Below are 27965 nucleotides of genomic sequence, written 5' to 3' on the forward strand. Positions count from 1 at the left end.
GTTTTTCTGATGCCAACATAACAGCATACATGTGATAAATGGAGGGCTAAACTGTATAATCAAACTTTATTACAGTGGACATAGACGCCTAGACTACCATTCTGTTGAAGTCCATTGACATACAAGAATAGGGGCGGTTGCTCTCAGTAATACTTTTATAGATTTACACAGGTCCTGTGGGTGGGTATAGGGGCGGAGCTATATCAAATGTATGCTGCCATGTGGGCGTCAGAAAAAAAAAGAGAAGTTGTGTTTGTACGTGGCCATTGATGATAGGAAGCCGGGGTAACTTACAAGGGTACTTTCTTTCTGTGCCCAGATTTGAGCTTTCAGTAAAGGATACTCCTGATAGCCCTGGAGCATGCACCTTTAAAAATAAGTTAACAATGGCAGTTATCCTAGCAATTTTCCTTTAAAATTAATATCTTTCTTGATTTTATTTTCATGTGCTTGCATTTCTGTTTTATTCATGCAATTCTTATTAGCATTGTTAATATCCAAATTAATACATGGAACAGACAAAATGATTTCCCGTGGGTGTCAAGTGATATATAACCATCTACGATGTTTTTCTGTGCCCTATTGTACTGTTTGCTATAACATTTTTACTCATGACTCGGACATATTCGTAGGACAATTCGTTCTTTGTAAAACGGCAAAATGAATAGTTAAATTACACAATTAATTGCTGCTGTATGCCTTGAGAGTCATATGTTCCACGCCAGTCTGCTACACTGTGCATCCATTATCGGAACTCAGACAAACAGAAGATGTCATTTAAAATCAGTCTGGTGTCTTCACACCATGCATCATGCTGATTTAATAGGAAATAGGTGGCATTGAAGAGAGTGCTTCCTTCATTCTGTCTCTTTTCATTTAGTTTCTGATGGTGACTCCACCGCCTCTGTGCTTCTCATCGGTTTCACAATATTATATGACTCTATATAGCACTGAACTTTCATACTTTCAGTGCCTTTTTTTTAATTCTTGTCTTTAATTATTTGAAATATTCTTTTTTTTATGAATTAATATTGTTTCAGATTTGTTAACAGTGATCACTCCTTTTGTTATAATAAATGTTCCTTCTATGTATCGATTTATGAAGTGTACTGTAGCTCTAAAGCAGTGGTTCTCAACCTTCCTAATGCCGCGACCCTTAAAACAGTTCCTCATGTTGTGGTGACCCCCAACCAGGGGGCAAAAGGGGATCATGGGGCCCCTGTGTCCTTGCCCAAACCCAAAAAAGCCTATGAAAAAGGTACCAGGAGCATCTCATGGGGTCCCCCACTGACCCCGGGCCCTCGGGCAGTGCCCGAGTTTCCAAATGGTCAGTCTGCCCCTGCCTCCAACCATAAAATTATTTACCCAATAATTATAATTCATGAAGTGTCGTTTTACCTCCAATACTGCTGCTTTCTACACAGTAGCTACTTTCTACACAGTAGCTGCTTTTAACAGAGTAGCTGCTTTCTACACAGTAGCTGCTCTTACACATTGGAAATGTGTTTTCCGATGGTCTTAGGTGACCCCTGTGAAAGGGTTGTTCGACCCCCAAAGGGGTCGCGACCCACAGGTTGAGAACCACTGCTCTAAAACTTTCATGTGTATTACCAATTGGAATTTAAAGTGAACCTGTCAAAAAACATGCGCATAAAAGCAGTCTTATAAGCATAAAGTACATATTGCAAGCTTGACATGCTTCCTATCACTTTTTGTAAGGGATGCCGAGATTTATAAATATGATACTTTTCTTTTGCAGTTTTGGGCTAAACGTGGCCCAATTTTTGTGCCCTACTAATGTTTATGTGCTGCCATTCACACAGCATACCTAAAAATATATATATTTTTAGTACCTTACCTTTTTTTTCTTTGAAGTAGGCAGACTATAAGTTACTGTGAACAATTTCACAGGTAGAAAGTGGGGACAGGTTCAGTTTTCTCTTATTAACATGCAATGCAGAATCCTAGCTCTGATCTCTTTAAAGAAAATCTATCATTAAATATTTGTTTACTGTCCTGTATCCTACAGGAAAAAGTACATGTAGTACGTTGTCCCATGTTGCTAAGTGCTTTCAAATTCAAAGTACAACCTTCCCCCATGGCTGTTCCAGCAACAGGTAGGAATGAGATGACTGATTCATAACTGCAGGTTGTCTCAGCTGTGAGTACTTTCCACAGACAAGCAATTGCAAGAGGAATGCAGAGGATTGGGTGGGGTGTCACACAGCGTGTGCTTTCCTCTTGTAGTTGCTTTTCTGTAGACCATACTCAGAGTCAAGACAGGCTGAAGGTATACAGGTAAATCCACATTCTCCTTCCTAGTTGCTACTGGATTGTGGACAGCAGAAGGGGAGGTTGGCAGGTCAGACCTCATAACTAGACTTTGAATGCACTGAGCAACATGGGACAAATTACATGTAGTAAAAGAGAGAACAGAAAAACATGTTAGCTCTTCTTTAATCATTTTCTTAGTGTTCAAATCTAATTCACAACAGATAACAGGTTCTGGAAGCACAGCACAGATAGGTTACTTATGGTAAACTTTAACTCCCCAGCCCCCTGTTTAGCATTACCTACAAGAGGAAAACTTTAGTTTTTGGAGAAAAGTGCAAGTAAAATGCAAGCAGCAATTTTTTTAAGCTATGCTATGTGAATGTAACAAATATGAAGTAGGTGTTATTGCAATTCTGCTGTAAAAGTGGAAATACACTTTAAGCTAACCCCCTGATTTATATAGTGATTTTACTTCACACAATGGCAGTCTCATATCAAAATGAACAATATTGTGTGTATGTGTGGGTAGGGGAGCTTTTTTGTCACTTTAATTGTAAAATTCTGCAGTATGAAAAGATTGTGCAGAAATAATAAACTTCTATACTATTATAATGTGATCTGTTTTCAGTTTAGCATCACAAAAATGGAACCACAGTGTACCATTTAATAAACTGGCTTTTCTCATCTAAATACTAACAGCATTAAGTTAATAAAGCAGCATGTTAAATTAATCACAAATGTAATATTGTTTTTTTTGCAGTCTTTATTTAACTACTTCCCACCTGGATGTCATTTTACAATAGCACTAGCATCCTCGGTGGATGTCATATGACGTTCTCCTAGGGGGCGCGCAGTGGAGTGATCTGTTACCCGCTGTGTCCATCAAACACAGTAGAAGACTGATCGTTGCAGCGGGCTGGCCCCGGTGCTATGTGATTACTGTGACCAATCACATCTATCACATGTCAGTAGTGCACAATGGCTTTCATTCATAGCCATTCATATTGTGATCTCTGTGATTGGCCTCAGTGATCACATGGTACAGGGCCCAATCACAGCAGACCTGTACCAAGTGATAGCTGTGGCCAGTTGCAGCTGTTACAATAGTACACAATGGCACATGAATGGATGCCATTCACAAAAATGATTGCTTGTAACCATGGTTAGATCCTCACTGTAATAAGCAATCATAGTAAAAAACAAAAAATCCTGATCATCTCCCCAGAGCAGTACAATGTAAGGTGGGCATCTGTTATCAGGTGTTCAAGATTGGGCCCTTCTCTGGAAGACATCAAATCACAGGCTCTGTGGGACCTGGTGTGCACAAACTCCCTAAAACCAGGGTCATCCAGAACGTCAGGGAAAGATGAGTTAAATGTAATATTTTTCGTTTCAACCTTGATAAATATACCATTGGTTTGGTTTGAGTTTTCACCTTTGTTTCTATGGAGGATGAGGGTGCTCCTAGGTATTTAAAGTGATGCCTTTTCCTTTGGGCAAATCAGCATTGCTCCTTTCTCTTTACTTGATAGATATGAGCAAATAAATACAGGAATCTGGCCACCAAATAAAAAAAAATACTAAAACTAGATCTTTGTAGTAAAGAACTGATAAAATACATCTCTCAGTTATTGGAATGGTGTAAAATACAATGTCAGTGGGATACAACAATGCCTTAGGCTTGGTTGGAAGTGAGATTAAGAAAAGTACATAGAGCCTGTGTCAGTGGGATTAGATATAGTGCTCCATCATTAGCATTAGTGGAAGGAATAGTGCCAATTTTTAGTATCAGCTGGAAGAATAGTGTCCTTTCATTGGTGTCAGTGGAAGGAAAAGGGCCTAGTCCCTGGTGTCAGTTAAAGGAATAGTGTTCCATCATTGTTGTCTGTGGGAGGAATAGTGATCTATTGTTGGTGTCAAGGGAAGGAAAAGTGCCCATAATTGGTGTCAGTGGACGTAATCATGGTCCATTGTTGGAGTCAGTGGAAAGAATAGTGCCTCAGATCAGTGCCCTAAGACCTGCATAAAGTAAGTAAAGGACTGTGTCTAGTGGGTCGCAGTTTGGAGATCACTGGTATAAACTAAGAGAGCAGAAAGCCTAGGGCTGTCCATGGTTCATTTGTTGAATTTTACAAAGGTGGATTTCAGCTTGTGTCTTTAGTAAACTATACCCTCTTCCTGTTTACTTTTTACCATGGTAGTGGAGGAGGTGGTTGGGTTGTGAATGGTTAGGTGAGAACAACTCATGCCTCCTTGGGAGAGAGATCATGCAGCAAAACTGGAAAGAGAAAGGGATGAGAGTGCTGCTGAGTGTGGCAGACTTCTTACCTGGCTCCAGCGCTGGCTCCTTCTTTTTGCAGCATGTTCTTACTTTTATTGGTGCTTCCAACCTGTGTTTACAAAGGCGGTGGGATATTCGTGCCTTTCCAAAATACACACACATCCAATTTGGTAGTGCATACCCTTTCTGCTTCCTCCTTTGCAATATACTTGCTGTTACATAGTAGTAAACCCATATTAAACATAATTAATACCTTTTTAGTTTGTAAAATTCTTACATGTCAAGGTAATTTTATACATTACTGTATGTCATGATGCATAATATTTTTTTAAATCTGAGAATAAATTGAACAGTACTGCTGCAATCTTCAATGACAAGCCATTTCTATATGGATAGGAGATTGTTTCTAGCTTTTCATCTACAGCATTAACAAATGTCAAGAACAATTATGTTTTAAGAATGGAGGTTCGCGTAACGCTTTGTTAAAGGGATATTTAACATATGCATTCTTCTTTTTTTGAAATTGGGTCACACTCCATTAATTTGCTAAAAGAATTATGATAATTAGATGCAAAATTTATAGTTAAGGAAAATGGAGAAACAATAGAGACCAGATCATCTTTAGAATATAAATTGGGTATAATTATGTGCAGATCTTCAATGCTTTCTTGCATGTTAATTAAACATTTTACAACACATTGTTATTTTAAATTTGCCTAAGGGTAATCTTTAGAAAGAGAACTGTGCAACTTGTGGTAATGCTGGCCCTACATTATACAATTTTCTTGTACAATTTACCAAAACCATATAATATGAAGCAAAACCTTAACACTTTCAATTTGTATGCAGTAAGGCAGACCCTTTCACTACAAAGTTGAAGGTAAATCTAAAGTAAATTGAATAATGTATGGCTAGCTTGAAACTGAAAAACTACAATAAGGCATTGTTAATTTGCTGTATAAGTAAAACTTGTATTTGCATGATTTCAGGACTTTAAATGCCACAAACTACGTGCACTGAGCTGGTATACCTGGACATGAAAGGAGCAAAATAAATGTCGCCAGAAATCCTTACAGTGGGATATATTCACTAAAGAAATTTAGACCATTCACTTTTGAAACGTGTAGGTATACTTTACAAAGTAAATGTTTACTTGGTTTAGTCAAATAAGGTGTAGACATGTTCACTTTGAATATCCAATCATATGCAAAAGAAATGAAAGCCAACAGCCCCCCCCTTTGCACTGCAATAATTAAATGCTTGTTATGTCAAGGGGTAATGCAATACTTACATTACCCCCACTCCAGCTGGCTCTGGCACTGTGCTCACCTCCGTCCAACGTTCCGAGATGGTGGTGGTTCCTCGGAACCATCATGCATAATGCAGGGTTATGAATCCTGCATTGCATATTCAACCCTGAAAAAGTTCCCCTGGCTCCTCCCCCCTGCTGAGTGCCCCCATAGCAAGCTACTCCATAGACACACACAGTGCTGCTCAATCCCACTGCCCGCGCTCTTACCACAGGCTGTGATTGACAGCAGCAGGAGCCAATGGCTCTTTCTGCTTCCTCCATGTCCAGTAATGAGAGAGAGAGAGCAATGTCAACCGCTGCTCTCAGGCACAGCACTGGATCAAGATATGGCTCAGGTAAGTATTTAGAGGAGGCTGGGGGGGAGGTGAACACAGAAGGTTTTTTACGTTAACGCAGAGAAAGTATTAAGATAAAAAACAAAACTTTCTGCTTTTAGAAACACTTTAACAAATGTTTAAGCTGCATTAGTGATTGGGGTTTAGCTTATAGCATTTATATGTATAGCCTTTGTTTTCCCAGATACATTCATGAGCAATGACCCTGCATGAAACCATTTAGAGTATCTGTGTCTGTTGTTCCCCCTGATTATGTGGCTATTGCCATGCCTCATTTAGGAAGATTATGGTACTTGACCCAAGAAACACTCAGACTTCAAATATGCCTATTCAGTAAAATAAATGATTGTAGAATAGAGAGACATTCAAACTTTCCTCTAATTCAAAGGTGACTGAATGAAGTGAAACATATTGCTGTGAAGATTATAGAATGTTCATTTTACTGAAAGACTGACTTATTTGGCTCTTACTGCTTTTACTCTAAAGTCAAATGTGTCAGATCACTTTAAAGATTAGTGCACTTTTAGAGCACTTATCTTTTCTAGCTCTCTTCCCCTCCCCCAGCAGTTTTGTAATGCATTATACTTTTCTATAACCCAGTTCCTCCAAGATCTTTACTGTGCAGACTGTCTGGCACTGACTCCAAAAATGTAATTCTTCATTGCACTATCCTCTATGGGAGAGGCTGCCTTCACTTAAGCCTGGGTTCACATCAGTGCGGTGTGGTCAATCCCATGTGATTCGCACAGGAACTGCACCGCATTCCTGTACAAATCACATGTGATTTGTGTGCGGTGCGATTGGACCCATACATTTGTATGGCTCTATTCGCACTGCACCCGCACCAAAAACGTGCAGGACCCTTTTTTGGTCCGCACTAGAATCAGATCGCATAGGTATCCACACCTATGCGATCTGATTCTGTGCATCGCACCGTGTTTTGCGGACCGATTTCAGGGTGTGGTTAACTTAACATACACACCTGCAGCGGTTTGCATGAACGGGGTGCGATTCTGATGCGGTGCAGAATTTGCACTGAAAACACTGCATCAGTGTGAACCAGGGCTTAATGTCAAGCTCATTTACAAATGGGCCTTGCTTTGAAGTAAAGGGAATACATGTTATGCATGCATACATAGCATACAGCCTGTACAGCAGGGGTGTCAAACTGGCGGTCCTCAAGCTGTGCAAAACCACAAGTCCTATCATGCCTCTACCGTTGGGAGTCATGCTTGTAACTGTCAATCTTCCAATGCGTCAGGGACTTGTAGTTTAGAAATATCTGAAGGGCCACCAGTTTGACACCTGTGCTGTACAGTAAAGATGTTTGAGGTATAGAGTTATAGGTAAGTGTGAACTATTACGAAAAGGGGGGTCAGAAAAGGATAACTACATTAAATATGCACTTACTGTATCATCTAGCAGCTGTGTTGCTCTTGGATTACAGCATTTATAGTAATCATTACTGTTAGCATTATGGAACATACATAAAAGGCATGTTTAAGAGTATACTCAATAGCTGTATATAAAAATGAAATAATCCTTAGACCCCTTTCTCGTGATCGCTCTGTTTTTCTTTTTTTCAAGTGAATCAGATTGGACCCTCCATTCTCCTCTATAGACAGTGGATGTAAACGGACTTGTGTCCAATTACACCCGCCTACCTCTAGTCCTATCCACTAAAAGCAAATGGGTGAGGATCCTTTCCACTCTGTCTGGGCAAATCAGATCGGAGGGCAGTCGGGTGTAAATCTGCTCCATTTATATCCGACTGCCCATAGAGCAAAGCAGCCTGTGTCCATGTCCTTCCTGCAAAAACAGAGCAGGCTTGGTACTGTAATCCGCACGCTCTGCTCTGCTCAGTGGGGGATAAGTGGACAGATCCCCCCCACTGAGTAAAGTGGAGTCTGCCCTGTGTGAAAGGGGTCTTAGAGTAGAACTATAGGCAAAACATTAAATATTGATGTAATCCTAATCAAATACCGAATAGAAGAAAAAACCTACTCCAAGTCAATAACCACTTGTTTATATTAAACAAGTCCTAGGTGCAATCCACCTGGGCTACCCATGTTTCACTCAATAAGAGTTTAGCAACAACCAAGCTCTTATTGAGTGAAATGCATTAGTAGAAGAACTAAGATGACGTCAAAAATAGTGCAGTACCTCAGAGACAAATATTATGCCCAAATCAAATGTGCTACATCATCATCTAGCCCCAATTCGCATAAATAACCTTAAATTCTATCATAAGCTAAATAAATTGTGAAGAATGAAGTGAAAGCAAGAACTTTAAAAAAAAGTGCAAATAAAGTCCTCTGTAAACAAAAAGTGTCCATTTATACTCTAATCTTCCACCACAGGATGTCTTTTACCATATATTAAGATATGTTCCACATTTTATTGCGCTCACTGACTCCAAAGCTTCCAAAAGGAGAGTAGCAACAAGCGCGTTTGTATCACTACAGCCCCTCACACATGATCATCCAGCACCACCATCACACTGAAGTTGCCTGGTAGTATCACTTCTCACCACCATAATTAAAATCCAGATGCCAGAAATTGCAAACACCGAAACATATACAACAGTGCACTTACAGAGATGGCTGCCAGCTCTGAGACCAGAAGTGGTGGCATGACATTAGTGCATAGCTCTACTCCAACACATTTCGTGTGAATACACGTCTTCAGGGGATGCTATTACTTCGACAGGAGTACAAAATATCTTTCAATAGCCTGTTAATGAATGGAGAGTTACCAACTGAACTACTCTGGATGCCTTTTTTTGCTTTTCTGGCCGTCTCTTTGAATGATGTCACAAATCGGTATGTGTAAATCACTTTTGCTGAAACAGGAGTCACTGACTTGGTGAAAAGAACCCTAGCTCTCCAGAGTCTGCCTTTGTCCTGTAGTCATGCAGATACTCGGTGGCACACTGCTGATGCAGCATGGCTAATGTCTAGTTACAATGCGTGGGTGTATTGCATATCAGGTAGTTGTAAGGCAGCTTATGCTGCCACTGCATTTCAGCCAGATGAACACTTCTTAGGCATGGCCGCTTAAAGTGGTCGCACACTCTTCTGACCTGCCACAAGACATCCTGAAAATCGGGGTACCTACCAAGAACTACTGCACTACTAGGTTCAGGACATGTGTCTGAACCTTCCCTGCTGAAGGGCTGCCAATGGTTGGTGCCATTGTCTCACATAAACTTGCCTTTCATAAAATGATATGGGGTCAGCCACCTATCAGCTGGCTTCTAAAACCAGAATCTCTGGCCTGTTATGAGCCTTAGGAGGTTGAGGTGACTGCGCTGTCACATCACCAAGGTTCGGGCCACAGGGTGGCACTACAAGCTTTAATGGTGTGCCCTATCCTGCATCCAGTCGCCAGCAAATTTACGTGACCTGTGATGGAGATGTAATGTCCCTGCCTATGCTTGTGTGGTCATTTCAGCCTTGTCCCTGACAGCGTGGTCCAGTAACATGGGCACATTACCTTCCACATGCTGGTAATGGACAAGGATGGCCCATTGAGCAGAAAAATTGGTGGTTGGGTACAAGCCATTGTAATGCAGCACAGGCCATGAACTCCTGGAAGGGGACCAATTCCTCCAGCTGCAATAGCTGCATCTGTAAAGTTATCAGTTTTACCAAGCTGGCATTGAAAAACTGGGCATAGGGGTGATTAGAGGGCCTTTTTTGTCTTCCTCTCCAGTAGCTGCGGAAGAAACATTTGCCTGGACAAAAATGCTGTTGTTGACAGCAGGACCCTCTTCCCTGCTTGATGTGTTGTAAGGGAGGCCTTTCAGATTCATTGTCAGATTTTTTTCCTCCTTATTGCTTGAGGCCACAGATGTTCCAGTGGATGAAGATGGAGAGTCTTGTGGAGTTTGGAGAGAGGTAAAAAAGTGAGAAACAAGGAGTAGGAGTGTGGGCCTTTTGCTGCCAACTGGTATCATTTGAGGTGCTGCTCCCACCAAGCTTTAAGGTGTAGATACATGTGACTTCTGATGCACGTGGTACCCAAATAACTGGTAGTTTTAGTATGAGTTAAGCACTGCAAACAGTGGCTGTGCACCACAACCTTATTATCAGCAGCAGATGTTGAAAAAGGCCTTATTCTCTGGGAATAGCAGTAGCCTTTACCTGTGGTTTAGTGTCCTCCAGTGAAATAGGACAGCTGCTCCCTCCAGTTCCCTGCAAGCTCCCCTGGGCGAAAACCTCTCGCTTTGTCTCTCTCATTTTTATCCTCTGGAAGCTCTGGTACCTACATACTGTCTGTCACCTCGTTATCCCCGCTCTTCTAATTACCAGAGCCCACTTGTCAGTAAACGTCAACTGCAGGAACATCACTGCTAATTGCTGCTGCCTGCATGATTTACCCTCCCCCTATGCTTTGTCTCTTGATGATGCAGAGCAACCACTTCTTCTGCAGATGCCCCCTGTAACGTAAATGTAATATTCAAGTAGTTGAGATGTGATCTGTAGAAATATGTAATTGTATATCTAGCGTAGTTCCATGTTATTAAAGATAACAAGTTAAGTGTTCAGTATTCAGACAGAGACATATGTCCACCAATTAGCATCTGAAAGGACAGAGCAGCTTCTAGACTGGAGGTGACACCTGGATGCCAATAAAAATTTGTCACCTACGTAGTCAGACTTTGCCACCTTCTAGAAATCTAAAAAGGGTAGCTCCAGACATTTCAGCTTTGGTAAGCAGCAGGGGATCAGGGGTGGTTCCAATGTGTCTGGGAGCTCTGAAGTATATCAGCAGTTCAAAGGAATATATTTCATCTCTCATAAAAGCTAAAATATTAGTTGCAGAGAGATGAAAATACTTCCTTCTGATTGGACACACTGTAGGCTACATCTGCATGTAAAACTGTATTTGTAGCCTCTGTAGAATCCCAGAGAAACCCAGAAAATGGTTATATGGCGCCAGATTGCGACAGCCGAACAGTGATTGGTACTGTCGCGATTGGACTGATGCGCTGGTGTTGTAAATTCTATCCCTGACTTGGTGATTCAAACCGTTCCTGGTCTAATCGAGTTTTGGCACTTTAGTACCCAGAACATCCTGTGGGCTGGTACAGGAACACCCCCCAGGGGTTGATTGGCCAAGGGCTAATGTCCAGCCCACGTCCATATTTCAAAAAATTGAGGACCCTGAGATATGGACAGTGTGATTCGTACAGAGCCGGTTCTATTGACTGGCGGATCGTGGACTTTCTCTGACTTGCTCCAGTTGCAGGATAACTCTTGGTAAAAGTTTTATTTCTGTTTTTATTCCCTTTTATTTTATAGTCAATAGCCAATTGTGTGTCTTCTTGTATTTTCCGTATTATTTGTAACTCTTTATACTTTGTACATATTTTATGCACTGCCCACTTTTTTAAATCCTAAAATTAATAAGTGACTTCTGGGTACTTAAGCTCGGGCTCATATCTCCGGAGAGATTGTTGTATTGCAGTGTCTCTATACACTCGGTCAAGTTCATTGCCAATCTGTATGCAATTGCACTGCGTGTTGGCAGATTGCATGCAGATTGTAAGGTAGGATATATGTGTGTGTGTGGTGGCCCAGCAGAACAGTCTGCAGATAAACTGTTGGGTGGTGGCAAGCTACCGTTTGTGGTGTGTCTGATGTGGGGTTGTATGGACAGTGGAAGAGTGATTAACACCGGGGTTCTAGCTTGTAGGATAGCTGGAGGAATCCTAGAAGGGTGTGCCAATTGCTAGACTGCTCCCCAACCCTTAGCATGCACCAGATTGTATATAACATTCGTATCTGCCTGTGTGTGGTCAGCCAGCTGGATTGGAGTGGAGTCTCCCTCTAGTGGTGGCCAGAGGTAGTGCGGGCTGTGAAAGTATATCATGGCTGGTCTTATATATTAAAGTAAGTCCCCCTCATTCCCTCTTACCCCAAGTCACGGCCAGACCTGCACGCCTTGGTTAGCTAGTTGCTGTGGGCGTGTGCATGTGGGTTGGATCCGTGACACCCCCCTACTGCTTTCATGTACAGAACCTCTGCCTCTCCCTTTGGGCCTGCTTGACATTAAAGTGCTATTAAACCCACAACAGTAAAATCAGTCTATATATGCAGCAACGCATGCTTGTTGTACTCACCGTGGAATCTATGTGGTTAATCCTCCACATTCTGTAAAAGGCTGTTTGTTCCTGACTTCTCTGATCCTCCCCTTCTTCCAGTGCCCCCCTCTTATCTCCTGATAAGACATATCGTGTGGAGTCACTCTGCACATGCTCAGTTTAGTGTATATTGCTAGAGAGGTTTTTTCTTTCTTGGGAGAATGCATGTGATCAGCACAGAACCAATCAACACTGTCCAGACTGAGGTTGGGGATCCTGCATCCTCCCAGAGCAGAATGAAAACTCCTCCTATAAGCTTTAACCAGTGCTCAGCTAGACACTGATAGAAGTCCCAAAACTGCTCTAACTGCTGATGAGAAAAGGTATTTAGCAGTTCATATTTACTAAAATAATTGCACTTCCATATTCTGTGTACTTTGGGAGACCAGATATAGTGAAAGCAAGGTCCTGGGTTTAGCAACACTTTAATAACTCAGGGGGTTGTCTAACTTTATTATCGGCTATGGCAATAGGAGGAATAAAGATGTTGCACTTTGGTGCACTAATGATGTGGCGGTTTGGTTTGGTGCACAAAAATGTACCACACAAGTAGGCAGTGATGTGCTGCAAACAAAGGGCAGCTTTGGCTGTGTCTGCAACACGTTTATGATGGGGCACACACAAAAAGGTAGTTGTGAAAAGGACTATTAGGTCTGTGCACTGTGAGCACAGGGGGTTACAAACTAATATGTAGCCCATCACACTGAAATTCACAGTAATGTAGAATTATACAGCACTGTGTTTAGCACTGTATAGCACAATTTCTCCTGCCAAACACTATCGGCTCTCCCTATTTAGTCAAACACACACAGGCAGCTGGGAACCTTGCCTTTTGTAGTGAGGGGACCAGGACATAAGAAAGTCCCCATTATTGGCCCTTCTAAGCCATCTGAGAATGTTTCAAAGACCAGGAAGTACATTATTGGTAGTCGGTTGCTATTGTGGCAAATGGCCACATTAGTTCGCTGTGTCCATGAAAAGCAAACAGTAGTTGGTTGCTATTGTGGCAAATGGTCACATTAGTTTGCTCTGTTCTTGAAAAGCAAACCAACTGGGTCCATGCTGGACCAGAGACCGAAGCTCCTTTTTTAATTACAGTCACCATCAGTGAGGTCGTGGCTCTGTCAAGTGGAGAGTAGAACTATGATGTAGACTCTTCATTGTTACTAGACATTTTGGGAACATCTGTCCTAGTGGTTTATGTCTTTGAATTACAGAATTGACAAGAAACTATGGCAGCACATTTGAACCTTTATCTGGCTAACACACCAATGTGTTGTATGTTATAATACATTCTCCAGTGTGAGAGTGAATCTGTGGAGAGAACAGTACAGTCTTTTTTTTTTTTTAAAGCTGAAGTTTCTTTATTTTATTGTTGGTTATGTGGAATGATGTGTATCTCATTATGTACAGTATGTTTTAGTTTCTTGTGAAAATCTTCCTTTCAGTGCCTACTTCATAGCTTCTGGATACTGCCTTGAGTGGCTATCTTTCAAGGCTGTGAGAGTTAACAGCTGCTGCTGCTAATTTAAAAAGCTGTGCTGCTCTCTAAACCCCCCCTCACCACCATTCAGCGTGCTTGTATTACTATTCTTCCACAATGCATCCTGTTCTGTGAATGGGTGGTGGAGATGCTTATTCTCCATTCACAGAAAATTATGCATTGTGAGAGAATAGTAGTAAGAGTTTTGTGAATCATGGAGAGGGCAGAAGGTGGCAGGCGATAGGCACAGCTTTTCAGACTAGCAACAGCAGATGTTAATTTTCACAGTGTTGGAATATAACCACTTAAGGCAATATACTGTGGTTATGAAGGAGGCAATAAAGGAAAGTTTTTAACAAGAAGCAGCAGCTTCCAAGTAGTTGGAAATACACCATTACATACAACTGTGTTTGATTCTGTTCACCCCCCAGAAAATAGTGCACTTCAGCTTTAGGTATCAGACCCTTTAAATCATTACAATAGGATTTTTGCAGCTACCTTCAGGTGATTGGACAGTGCCAGAAATAAAGGCTGCAGGGACATCCCCTTGTATAACTCCTCCCATTCCCAGCTAGCCTCAATTTTTGCTAGTGTCTTTGTATGATGGTCCTCTTCTCTCTTTTGTGAGAAGCTTACCTTCATCACTTCACCACCGTGGTTCTTCTTGCAACTTCAGGATCGGTGAACAGAGCCTAGGGGGACTGTACTCAAAGCCCACCTGGTGGAAGATATGGGACCAGCCTGCAATGTTGTTTTGCACTGGATCATGCTGTATAGCTCCCCAAGGCACTCTCATAATGGGCAACATATGGGTGTTTTACAGGTCCAGAGCTGCGGTTTATCTAGTGCATAGCCCCTGCAGGGCGTAGGCACATTGTGGAGGGTTAAGCAAGCAAGGGGTTAAATCCCCTTTATGCTGCTACTGACGTGATTGAGTACAGCATTGAATTCTTTTAAACAGTTGTCCCATGGTGCCCAGTTATTGCCCCTTTGGATTGTTGTAAAACTGCCTTCCACCCTCCTGGTGGTATGGTGCAGGATGGCCAGTTTTTTTTTTGTGTCATTTAGTTGTCCTATCGGAGGGCAGATATAGTGGCTCTGTTGTACTGTGTTCTTGTCCTGAGTGTTGCAGTTCTGCTGCTGCATGTTCTGCATATGCACTGCCTCGATCCAAGGGAGGTTACTTTGCTTGTGTGCCCTGTCTCTTCCTCTTTGAACTCAGGATGTGGGGCGAGTAACATCTCTTGGTTCTCTTGAAGATACTGATTGCAAATTATATTCGCTGATCCTGGGTTACAGTGGCTTACAGGTGCTTGTACCTAGATATTCCCCATCAAGGGATTCAGTTTTTGGGTACCTGAACCAGTCCTCCCTGTCCCTATCAGCTAAAATCCAAAAGGCAGTACAGGCACTGCAGAGTTGGATGATCATCACTGGACCCATCTCACAGATTGGAGTACCTTGGTCTGATGCTGGATGTGGCCTTGTCGAGGATCTTTCTGTCTCAGGACAAATTTCTATCTGTTTGCTTTCATGCCAGGTCCCTTGGAGCCCAGAAGAGGCCATCAATAAATGCTTCCATGAGGGTTTTGAGTCTTATGGTGGCCTCCCTTGAGGTGGTGCCATATGCCGAGCTTCATTCCAGACTGTTGCAACTCAACATTCTGGCTGCATGGGAAAGACAGATTTAGTCCTTGGGCCACCCTATGCATCTTAACACAAAGGTCAGACTCTCCCTAATGTGATGGATTTCCAATCCTGCACTAAAGTTAGGGAAGCCTTTTGCATGCCATGGGAAGTTATCACAAGAGATTCTATCCTGGTGGGCTGGGGGGCAGCCCTGAACACCTTATTGTTACAGTGGACATGATCATCGAAGAAAGCTCAACTTCAAACACACATTCTGGTATTGTTTTCCAGGAAAAAAAGATTTTACTCATAAAAAATCTTATTTTAGGTCCCTGGTAAGAAACAAAAGCGATTAAGGATGGAATTAAAGGGACTCATGATGGAATTTCCCTGTGAAGCTTTTCAAAGGTAGTTTACTTTGAAGTGAAAGCTTCAAATCTTGTATGTAGCCTGGGGTTAGGAAAGAACCAGCTACAGGAAGGCTGCAAGCTGTATCCCCCATAGGTATGCTCTGTTGACACAGGACCTTTAATATCCATTCAACAAACATTTTATGTTAGAAATGTACTTTTATTATAAGACGCAATAAGAAATAATCTTATGTTTGAGAATACAAAGTATTTTGTCACTGGTCCCTTGTGGAAAGTTCCTTTTTATTTATGATCAATATAAATTTCTTTTATCACATCCAGAGGAAATAGAACCTAAAATGAATTCACAGGATATGAAAAATGAAGCTGCTGTTGACACTGGAACTGTTAAGTGGTTACATAAATTACAGTAAACACCAGGTAATATTGTGGCTACGTCCATTTTATTCAGTGTCCAGCATAACACACCATAAATGTGTTTGTAAAAAGCATTGTTTTATAAGGCAGAAATTAGTTTGCAGGGTGCATCATTGTGGTTTACTAAAATTACTAAATTTTGTATTAACAAGTAATCTTCAAGTTATTTTATCTCATGAACAGGAAATATTTTACTCCTTTCAGTACTATTTTTTCTTGAGTTTGGCATATGAGTTAAATCTGTATGTGCACTGGCATTGTTAGTCCTTAAAGTGTATTTCTAGCTAGTGTGTAGAGAGCTTCATGGGATGGGTTTCCATTGCCAAGCAGCTGTAGCCAAGCCTTACATCACCAAGTGCAATACAAAGTGTTGGATGCAGCGGTGTAAAGCACGCCACCACTGGACTCTAGAGCAGTGGAGATGTGTTCTCTAGAGTGGCGAATCACACTTCTCTGTCTGGCAATCCGATGGATGTATCTGGGTTTAGCGGTTGGCAGGAGAATGGTACTTGCCCTGACTGCATTGTGCCAAGTGTAAAGTTTGGTGGATGGGGTATTAAGGTGTGAGGTTGTTTTTCAGGGGTTAGGCTTGGCACTTTAGTCCCAGTGAAGGGAACTGTTAAGGTGTCAGCATACCAAGACATTTTGGACATTTTTTTTATGTTCCAAACTTTGTGGGAACAGTTTGGGGATGGCCCCTTCCTATTCCAACATCACTGCGCACCAGTGCACAAAGCAAGGTCCATAAGGACACGGATGAGCGAGTTTGGGGTGGAGGAACTTGACTGGCCTGCACAGAGTGCTGACCTCAACCCAATAGAACACCTTTGGGATGAATTAGAGTGGAGACTGCGAGCCAGGCCTTCTCGTCCGACATCAGTGCCTGACCTCGCAAATGTGCTTCTGGAAGAATGGTCAAACATTCCCATAGACACACTCCTAAACCTTTGGACAGCCTTCCCAGAAGAGTTGAAGCTGTTATAGCTGCAAAGGGTGGGCCAACTCAATATTGAACCCTATGGACTAAGACTGAAATGCCATTAAAGTTCATAATTTTCAAATATGTACCACGCTTGAATTCACTGAGCTCCTTAGAGCTACCCATTCTTTCACAAATGTTTGTCTGCATGTCTAGGTGCTTGATTTTATACACCTGTGGCCATGAGGGTGATTGGAACACCTGAATCCAATGATTTGAAGGGGTGTCCCAATACTTTTGGCAAATAGTGTACCTGTTGGCTGTCTGTAGATCAGTCATGTATTTGTTCAACTTTAAATGTCTAAGGCTTCATGCTCATGCACATGCACTGGGGCTTTTCTAAATGCTTTTCTCTTAGCAGGGAAAAAGCAGCTTCAAAAACACAACATATTTAGACAAGTTTAGGTACAACAAGCTCTTGGGCCTTTGTTTAATTAGTTGGCCAAAATATTTATTCTGGCCAGTGAAATAAAAAACACTAAATGTGCCTAGCGTTTAGGTGTGTTTACATGTGTTCACAGACGTTTAGACTCATCAAGCATTTTTTCTGCCCAAAAACGTCTCCCCTTGAATACGATTTTGGTGTATTCAGATTTCTGTCCCTAAACGCCCCTACCTCTAAACCATTCCAAACACCTATGTGTGCATGGACACATAGGGTAACATAGTGGCGTGTTTAGGGGCAGAAACAAAAAATGTCAAGTGCCTTTAAAACAGGCATTTGACAGCTACAGTTTGCATGAGGCCTAAAAATGAATTTGGTAACTCTGATATGTGCATATCACCTGTTATGCACGTATTGGTCATTTGTTACTTGATTCAAATGCACCTGCAAGCCACCTAGCTCTGCAGTATGGGCAGCTGGGAGTAAACTAACTCCGCTGTCCATTTACATGCAACTACCCTCTGATCCCCTTGCTTTATTTTCCAGCTGACCCGATCAGACCCAGAGGTAAGCGGGTGTAAATGGACACAAGTCCATAGGGATAAATAGACCTTTTGATCAGGTCCACCTAAAAAACTGACAGGTGAACCTGATTGGAACAGCCGTGTGAAAGGGGCCTAAGTATCTTAAGGCAGCTCTTTTTTTTTGTCAGTGTTCACATAAAATAATTATAAGTGTTCAGCAAATAACAAATTCATAGTGCATAACTGGTAAACCAGAAAATTCTAGTCTGTAACTAGAGACCCATTTGATTTTTCCAAGTTTGACAATGGCATCTTACCTCTCCCAGCACCAAAGACAGGGTGCAATCAGGCTGCTTCTCACATCTTACAGACATTCCTCTGCCTTCCCTGCGATGGTCACATGCCATTGCTGTCTTCAAGGCAGTAGACCAGTGGTCTCCAAACTGCGGCCTGGGGGCCAGATGCGGCCCTTTGCTTGCCTTTATCCGGCCCTTAGGACACTATTCTTTTCTTTCCATTGATATGGGACACAATTCTGCCAACTGACATCAACAATGGGGCACCATATCTCCCACTGATACCAACAATGCAACACTAGTCCTCCCAATGATACCAATTGTGGGGCACAATTCCTCTCCTTTATACCAGATGTGGCATTGTTTACTATCACTGATTTCCACTCCTGCTGGCTACATTCTGGCCCCCCTAACATCTGACGGACAATAAACTGGCCCTTTCTTTAGAAAGTTTGGAGACCCCTGCAGTAGACCAAGGGGGTTGGTTACTGAAGGAGATTTTATGCATTCTATATTGAATGTGCGGATGGGAGAATCGGTTCAGTTTATTACATTCAACCCATTGGCTGAATGAAAAATACTGAACCATGTATGGCCAGCTTTAGTCTGCATGGTTTGGGGAAAGACTGCTTATGAGACTGCTGATGAAAAAGATTATGTAGGTGTAATTATATTTACATGATTGATGAATAGAAATATTGACTTTAAATTGAATTGCTGGGAAGATTATGAATGTTCAAGGGGTTACATATCCACAAAAAGCAGTAACTGTGTTCCAGATTGAATAATTACTGACCACTGTTGCTGTATGTTGCGTAGATACTATGAAGCAATTCAGCAGAAGTACTGAAGGTGTCCAAGTTGTTTTGCCAACTTAACTCATCCTATTCTCTCCTCCTGGCATTTAATCGGCAGCCTTACAGTCTTCCAATCTATAAACAGAGCAGAAGATTTGTGAGAGGGGGAACAGGAGAAGCAGAGCTGCTGAGAGAAACAACTGAACAACTTCAGTGATTAAGACCTAAGAATTTTACCTGTATCTACAGCTGTAAGTGGGAGCTTGCTGTAAAGCTCATGGGCCACTTGTTAAGAATTTGTAAATACTTAAATATCGATTGCATGGCCACAGGTTCACTTTAGGGCGTGCTTACACCAGAACAGAAAAGCTAATTGGATGGTGGCCCTTTGTTTTGGAAGTTTGCAGATCCTTGGTGCATATGGAGGTTTTCTTTTTTTTTTTTCTGTTTGTTGAACTGGATAGACGTGTGTCTTTTTTCAACCTAACAATAAAGAGATAAAAAAAAATTTATACCTACATCAATAAAACTTCTTTAAGAGACATGGAATCATAAAAATATGTAAAATACATATCACAATGCAGAATGGATGGACACTTGTCCCATATATAGTCTGTACTTTCGCAGATATACTACACATCCCAGTCCTGCGGAAGCAGTAACTCTCTTCAAGTCAAAGGTTGTTCAATCCATCTTCAAAGCGAATAACATCATGGTAATATAAAATATAGAAATAAATCTATATATATCCAAATAGGGTATCTTCATCAAGGTTACTTACACATATATATTAGTCAGGCAACCCGCTGGATATATTGGATATACATATATATTTTTATTTCTAGATACTATATTACTGTGATGCTACTCTTTGTATACGGGTTAAACAACTGTGGATTTGAAGATTATTATAATACTTCCCAGTCCTAAGGAAGCAGTGTATCCATGAAAAACATCAAATATAGACTACACATGGGACATGTGTACATGCAGTATGCATTGCAATATGAATTTTACATGTTTTTATGATTCCATGTCCTTTATCTAAAGGTTTTTAATGGTGTATGTATAATAAAAATGCAATGCTTTATTGTTAATTTTTTTTTATTGTATCCTTATACTTTCCTGGTAGCACAGTGAAAGTCCCGGTGCTTTTTATTGTCGTTTCCATTTGACAGAACAGTAAAACCTGTGTTGCACTGATGTGTATTTTATGTACCTTGCATTTTTTAAAGATTCCTGTTGAAAGGCAAATGGAGATCAAGGAACCAGAAATGCAGCATGTGGGACTTTTTGCTAAAACACTACAAAATTCTTCAATGCAAACATATGTTATTGACAACAATTAATTTTATACTGTCTGTGCATTCTTCCTGTGCTCTGAAATTAAACAAAATTACATTATATCTAGTGGTAACAAACCTTTTGGTTATTTGAGTCATGTTAATCTTTTAAAAGTATAACAATGGTGTCTGCATCTGTTAATTGTGGGTTATTATTTTTTGCCTTTTTAAAGCTAAACTCTGTTCAAACTTCTAAATGCACAAATGAAATCCATGTATGAGAGCTTTTTACCTGCCAAAGGATTCTTATTTATGTCTATCCAGTCCTGATATTTAGAAAGTTCTGCCACACAGCACAAACTTTTCCTGTTGCAGTTTCACTTTCAGTTTACAGGTCTCATCCACTTCCCTATTCAGTGACTGGAAAGGAGAGGCAGCACACTGATGGGCTCCTCTCCCATTCTGTTCTCTTCTTCTGTCAGCATGCTCTGATTGCTCCTTGTGTTGCTTCTCCCTTCCCTTCTCTAACCTTTGCAGTATAGGGACTTCAGGAGGCTGACACCAGGCCAAATTTAGGTGCTTTCATTTAAAATTTACATTGAATGATGGATTGATTACAAAGCTGCATTAGTTTGTGTATTTTATGTCTGTGTGGAGTTCAGCGTTAATGAAATCTGATTGGTTATTTGCCGTGTGTTTTTTTTTTTTTTTTTTCTCATTCCTTGCTGTTTTTTCTTTTCTGTAAGCTCTGTATGTGTATAAAGATACTGAATATATTTTTTTCTGCAAATTAAGTAAAATATAGTTTTGTTCACATTTTTGAATGTGTTCAGTCTTTAAACTGAAGTTGGATTACTGAACCAATACAACTCCTGCAGGTTCACCCATTTCATTTAGCAGCCAGTATTGTTCTGTTGATGAATATCGCTAGTGATTCGTACTCACGGATGTTCACGGAATAATGTGCTGGTATTTCTTCTGCTAGAACAAAATTCTAAGGACTGATGGCATTTAGCTGCAGGGAAGTCAAACCAATTCCATCTTTGTGAGGAAACCGTAATGCAGATTTTTTGTTATACAAAAACTAGTGTTTTGTTGCTTCCAGTACAATAGTAGACATTGGTATGAGTCACAGAAGATGAGATGGAATGCTCATTATTTCCGCTGTACTCAGACTTTACCAGAAGAAAAATTTTAGAGTAAAGTCATTTAGAGGAAAAAGCGAATACAATTTGGCTGGTAAAATATAGATTTTATCAATTTGGAGAAACATTTTTCTGTAAAAACATTTTTTACTTCCAAATTTAAAATACCAACCTAATAAACTGAAATACATATAGAAACATGTAAACATACACATACTTTAACATATAGTACATTGGAACATTTAAAGAAAAATTTAGCTTGATGTAATCAATTGCTTTTGGCTGGGAAGGGATAAATTGGAGCTAAACTGATTGTACAGCTAGCCAGTTTGGCCATCGTTTAATAATAAGAATTGTGTTTGGTGCCAATGCCATAATTAGTAATAGATCACTCTGAATCGTTGATGGTCTCCTTTTCTTAATAGGAAAAGATAAGCTGTCTTCATCATCCTTGTGCTAACACTGGCTATAGAGCATGTACAAATGACTTACTGCCCATTGTTGTAGGCTTCTGTCTATGTCCACCCTCAGAATGGGCAAAACAATAATATATATCACCATGTCCCTGAGTTATGAAACCTTTTTCCCTTATTTGAATAACTTAAAAAGGTAATAGTTGGAAGCCATTTGTATAGAGACCTTTGAAAGTGTGCAAAAATCTTTGTGATGACAATCACTTCCAAGTATTAGCACCTCTTACCACTGCAAAGCTTGATCAGAAGTAGTGTTCAAAACCCTCACATTGCTTGCTTTATCAAGCACATTGTTTGCTTTATGGGCTCTTGCCCTCCACTTCTTTGCTAAAATGTTTTCTATTTTTGTCTGTGTCTCGCTATAGACATGTTTTTTTGGTCACTATGGTACATTGCCATGCGTTGCAGTACCTTGATATGCATGTGCATTGACTTAGTGCAAATGCATTCCCACAACACATAGATGTTAATCAGCCCTGCTACATTGGTAGAGTGCTAACAAAAGCATTATCAAATTCATATTTATTTCTTCAAACACAAACGAATGCTACATTTCCTTTAACACACAGGAAAATTACTAACACAAACATACAAAGCCATTCATAACGCTGCCCCAAACTACCTCACCGACCTGATACCCAAATACCACCCAACCCGTACTCTTCGCTCCTCACAAGACCTCCTACTCTCTAGCTCCCTGGTCTCCACCTCCCATTCCCGACTGCAGGACTTCTCCAGGACTTCCCCCATCCTCTGGAACTCACTACCCCAATCCATCAGACTGTCACCTACCCTCCTCACCTTTAGGCGCACCCTGAAAACCCATCTCTTCAGGGAAGCCTACCCCGCCCTCACCTACCAGCCGATCTCCTCCACTCATCCTACCACTCCATCCCCCACAGCCACTTCCTCCTGTACCACTATCCCCTCCCTAGATTGTAAGCTCGAAAGAGCAGGGCCCTTGTCCCTCTCGTGTTTTGTTTTGTTACTGTATTGTCTCATGTACTGTCCCCCACTATAATGTACAGCACTGAGCAAACCTTTTAGCGCCATATAAATACTGTATAATAATAATAATATAAACCACATTAGAATAGAATACATTTATACTACAGACCTTATCTGTATCCAACAGTTGTGAGGCATTACCCCTTGTCATTTTCAAATAACCGTTATACAGTGAGGAACAGAAGTATTTGAACACCCTGCGATTTTGCAAGTTCTCCCACTTAGAAATCATGGAGGGGTCTGAAATTCACATTGTAGGTGCATTCCCACTCTGAGAGACAGAATTTAAAAATAAAAATTCAGGAAATCACATTGTATGATTTTTAAAGAATTTATTTGTCTTGCACTGCTGAACATAAGTATTTGAACACCTGAGAAAATCAGTGTTAATATTTGGTACAGAAGCTTTTGTTTGCAATTACAGAGGTCAAACGTTTCCTGTAGTTCTTGACCAGGTTTGCCCACACTGCAACAGGGATTTTGGCCCACTCCTCCACACAGATCTCCTCTAGATCTGTCAGGTTTCGGGGCTGTTGCTGAGCAACACGGAGTTTCAGCTCCCTCCAAAGATGTTCTATTGGATTTAGGTCTGGAGACTGGCTAGGGCACTCCAGAACCTTGATATGCTTCTTACGGAGCCACGCCTTGGTTATCCTGGCTGTGTGCTTTGGGTTGTTGTCATGTTGGAAGACCCAGCCACGACCCATCTTCAGTGCTCTGACTGTTGTTGTTCAAAATCTCACAATTTATTTTATTTATTTATTTCAGGTACTTATATAGTGCTGTCAATTTACACAGCGCTTTACACATATATATTGTACATTCACATCAGTCCCTAACCCTCAAGGGGTGTACAATCTAAGGTCCCTAACTTACATTCATACATACACATATTAGAGCCAATTTAGACAGGATCCAATTAACCTACCAGCATGTCTTTGGAGTGGGAGAGGAAACCGGAGCACCAGGAGGAAACCCACGCAAGCACAGGGAGAACATGCAAACTCCATGCAGGAGGCGCCATGGTCGGGAATCAAACCCATGACCCATTTACTGCAAGGCAGACGTGCTAACCACTAAGCCACTGTTCCACCCACGCAATGAATGGCCCCATTCATCCTCTCCTTAATACAGTGCAGTCGTCCTGTCCCCTTCGCAGAAAAGCACCTGCAAAGCATGATGTTACCACCCCCATGCTTCACAGTAGGGATAGTGTTCTTGGGATGCAACTCACCTTTTTTTTTCCTCCAAACACGACGAGTGAAGTTTAGACCAAAAAGTTCTACTTTGGTCTCATCTGACCACATGACTTTCTCCCATGCCTCCTCTGGATCATCCAGATGGTCATTGGCAATCTTCAGATGGGCCTGGACATGTGATGACTTGTGAAACCATGACGGCGTAGTGTTCTACCGTCAGTGACCTTTGAAACTGTGGTCCCAGCTCTCTTCATGTCATTGACCAGCTCCTCCCTTGTAGTTCTGGGCTGATTCCTCATCTTTCTTATCATCAGTGATACCCCACGAGGTGAGATCATGCATGGAGCCCCAGTCCGAGGGAGACTGACAGTCGTCTTTAGCCTCTTCCATTTTCTAACAGTTGCTCCAACAATTGATCTATTTTCACCAAGCTGCTTGGCAATGGCCCCGTAGCCCTTTCCAGCCTTGTGGAGGTCCACAATTTTGTCTCTGGTGTCTTTTGACAACTCTATGGTCTTGCCCATGGTAGTAGTTGGCGTCTGACTGACTGTGGAGTGGACAGATGTCTTTAAAGAGCTCAGACAGGTGGTACTAAGTTAGATTAATGAGTGGATTAGAGGTGGACTTTTTAAAGGCACAGTAACAGGTCTTTGAGAGCCAGAATTCTTGCTGTTTCTTAGGTGTTCAAATACTTATGTTCAGCAGTGCAAGACAAATAAATTCTTTAAAAATCATACAATGCGATTTCCTGTATTTTTTTTTAAATTCTGTCTCTCAGAGTGGGAATGCACCTACAATGTGAATTTCAGACCCCTCCATGATTTCTAAGTGGGAGAACTTGCAAAATCGCAGGGTGTTCAAATACTTCTGTTCCTCACTGTATAGTCAAATACATAGTAGCAATAGTGCAAATAGTGAAGATTATTACAAAATTTAAATTATTTTTAGGATTGGATTGTGAGGAAAGAGTAAGCTATGGATCCTTCTGAGTAATTTATTTTTCCATTCCTTAGAGCACATTTCTTGCAGACTGACAATCATTACTCTCTTTGCTGAAATGAGCAACTGCAAGTAGTGTAAACATCAATTTTCTTTTTCTGGTTTCCATGGTTTTGCTATGTGCTGAGAGGAAAACTCCATGACAACATTATCTGTAATTTTAGTGGAATGGGTAAGCAAATGATATAAGTGCAGTAAGAATAAAACAATATAAACTTTCCTACAGCAATCATTTTACTGATCAAACTGCTTATATATGTTTCTGTAAGAAGTCATTTGTACACGAAAAGACAATAGCTTGCATAAAGTCAAGATAGCCTTCTTGTTTTCAAACAGATTGGATACATTGTATAGTAATATCTATGATTTATACAGAGCAGTCTGTGACAGAAAACTATATAATGAGTAAAGTTTTATTTTAACTTAATATCAGGTAGAAATGGCTGTAACACATTTCTACTGACAGGTTGCATAGGCTTTACCTTTAGTATTTAATGTCCCTCCTGCAGTATCACCATGCGGTGCTGACACGGGCTGCCTTCGGCAGGGGAGTGTGTATCCACATAGCTATCATAGCAGGACCTCTGCAATCTTCCCATTCTCAGGGCAACCTCATGGTTCCTCTGTCTTCATCAAAGGAACCTGCAGGGGCATACGGTATGTAAACCTTTGTAGCCACTAATATAAAAAGCATAGCTGATGTCTGACATCTCATTAGTAATAGCAGTTGCCATACAGTCTGTCGAATCAAGCAGCATAAATGAGTGTTCTATCTAATGAATATATTATGTTGATGCTTACATTAGGTTCTTCGCAGGGGCGGACTGACAACTCATGGGGCCCCCAGGCAATAGGGAATCATGGGGCCCCTGTGTCCTTGCCCAAACTCAAAAAAGCCTATGAAAAAGGTACCAGGAGCATCTCATGGGGCCCCTTACTGACCGCGGGCCCTCGGGCAGTGCCCGAGTTTCCAAATGGTCAGTCCGCCCCTGGTTCTTGGTCCCAACAACTGTTTCCACATTCATACTTCCCAACTGTCCTAATTCCAGTGGGACTTGACCCACCCATTGTACAATATATTGCCCGGCTTGGAACCAAGAGGGGAGAAATAGGTCATAAATAGATGTGTTTGTTGGATGGAAGGGGATGTAGTTTACAGCTGAAGAAGGATGGAGGGTATTTGTAGTTTGTGTCATGGAGAAACTTTTGTAATTTTGGTCCAGCAAAGCAGAGGTAACATGACTTTCTTAGTCTATCTCTCCTGAGCGTGTCTTAAAGTGATGTAACATTTTAACTCAAAGTGCTGCCTGCTATCCTGCCTACTACGTGCACCATTCTTGCATAAAAACTACTTCAATCAAACCCTGATTTCCCGCTTTTTAATTCTGGGTGCAATTATAAAAAGACAAAACGTCATTGGTAAAGCATATTACTGTTATCTATATTATCCATACAGATTTTTTTCCTTTCTATTCTCACTTTAGGAGAAATCAGCTGCTAACTGGTTGTTATGGGCAGCAAAGCCTGGTTTGTACTTCTGCTGCAGTTGACAAGCATTGGAAGGGAATGCCAATTTTGGATCTTCATCCTAGCTTTCCTGTATTAGGGTAATTAAATAGATATCATTTCACGTAGGAGCATTGAGAAAAGTGCTGGTTGTCTATACATTCTTTCAATAGTACAGCAGTTCACATGTGCTACCACTGCTCTACCTTTGTTTCTGTGCTCTTGGGAGAAATTTGCAGTAGTCTGGAATATAGAAACATATTTTAGGGAATGAGCGATTCAGGTATGGTAAAATGTTACTGAAAGCTGAAGTAAAAAATTGTTTTCTTTATTGTCCATTGAGGGTCGCAGCTTGAGGATAATAAGTAGTGTAAGGTTATACTGCCACTTAGGTTGACTATTATCATCAAGCTGTGTTCCTCAAAGGACAATAAAGAAAACATTTTTTTATACTTCAGATTTCAGCAACATTTTATGGTGAGTACAAAAATCCTATCATTTTCTGGTTGTATCCATAAATAAACCCCTAGCAAAGAATTTTACAGTGAGTAGAAAATCAATTTTTTTTATTTCCCTTGCACATGATGGACAGTTAAAGTTAAGGTAATTAAGTGAATGCTGAATTAGCAAGTAGACATCATTGTGTCACAATTCATACAAATACAGTGCTTAATGGAACTTTTTACGTACAACCCCTATTATTATATAATGCAATTGTTATGTAATATTTGGGTTGGTACCTAATAAGTAACATTGAGCACTGTATTTGTTTGAATTTTCACACAGGGATGTTAATACTTTGAAATATAGTCCCTGAGTGTTTATAGTTTTTTTTTTGTGAATCATTGGGTCACGTTTTTCACAAAAACCTGTTTTTAAAAATATTTCAGTAGCCTCCATGATGCTGTGTTCTCAGAGCATTCTGGGCTTTCTTATAAGACCACCCAACAGTGCCTACTCCCTTTTGGACTTTCTCTCTAATTGATACTTTAATCATGAACTAGAACTGGGGTGGGGGTGTCCTTCCTGTGAGAAATTCAAGTGTGTGTATATTGAGAACAGAGCTGAACATCTTTGGTTCGGAATGCACTCTCCTTACAGCATAGAATCAAACAACTACA

The 27965-nt window shown here is 40.9% G+C and overlaps 1 protein-coding gene across 15 annotated transcripts in view; it reads left to right on the plus strand.

Moving 5' to 3' along the window:
- NRCAM (neuronal cell adhesion molecule) overlaps positions 1 to 27965 on the plus strand; it is a 289209-nt gene that overhangs the window by 66904 nt on the left and 194340 nt on the right. Inside the window, exon 3 of one of the 15 annotated variants that reach the window (XM_089673969.1) lies at positions 5545 to 5678. The exons of the other annotated variants lie outside the window; for them this stretch is intronic. The gene's annotated coding sequence lies outside the window, so the exon portion shown is untranslated. The remainder of the gene's footprint in view (positions 1 to 5544; positions 5679 to 27965) is intronic. 15 annotated transcript variants of the gene reach the window in all.

This window comes from Staurois parvus, unplaced genomic scaffold (genome assembly GCF_062004578.1).
Source record: "Staurois parvus isolate SC_StPar_1 unplaced genomic scaffold, SC_StPar_1.0 ptg000147l, whole genome shotgun sequence".
NCBI lineage: Eukaryota > Metazoa > Chordata > Amphibia > Anura > Ranidae > Staurois > Staurois parvus.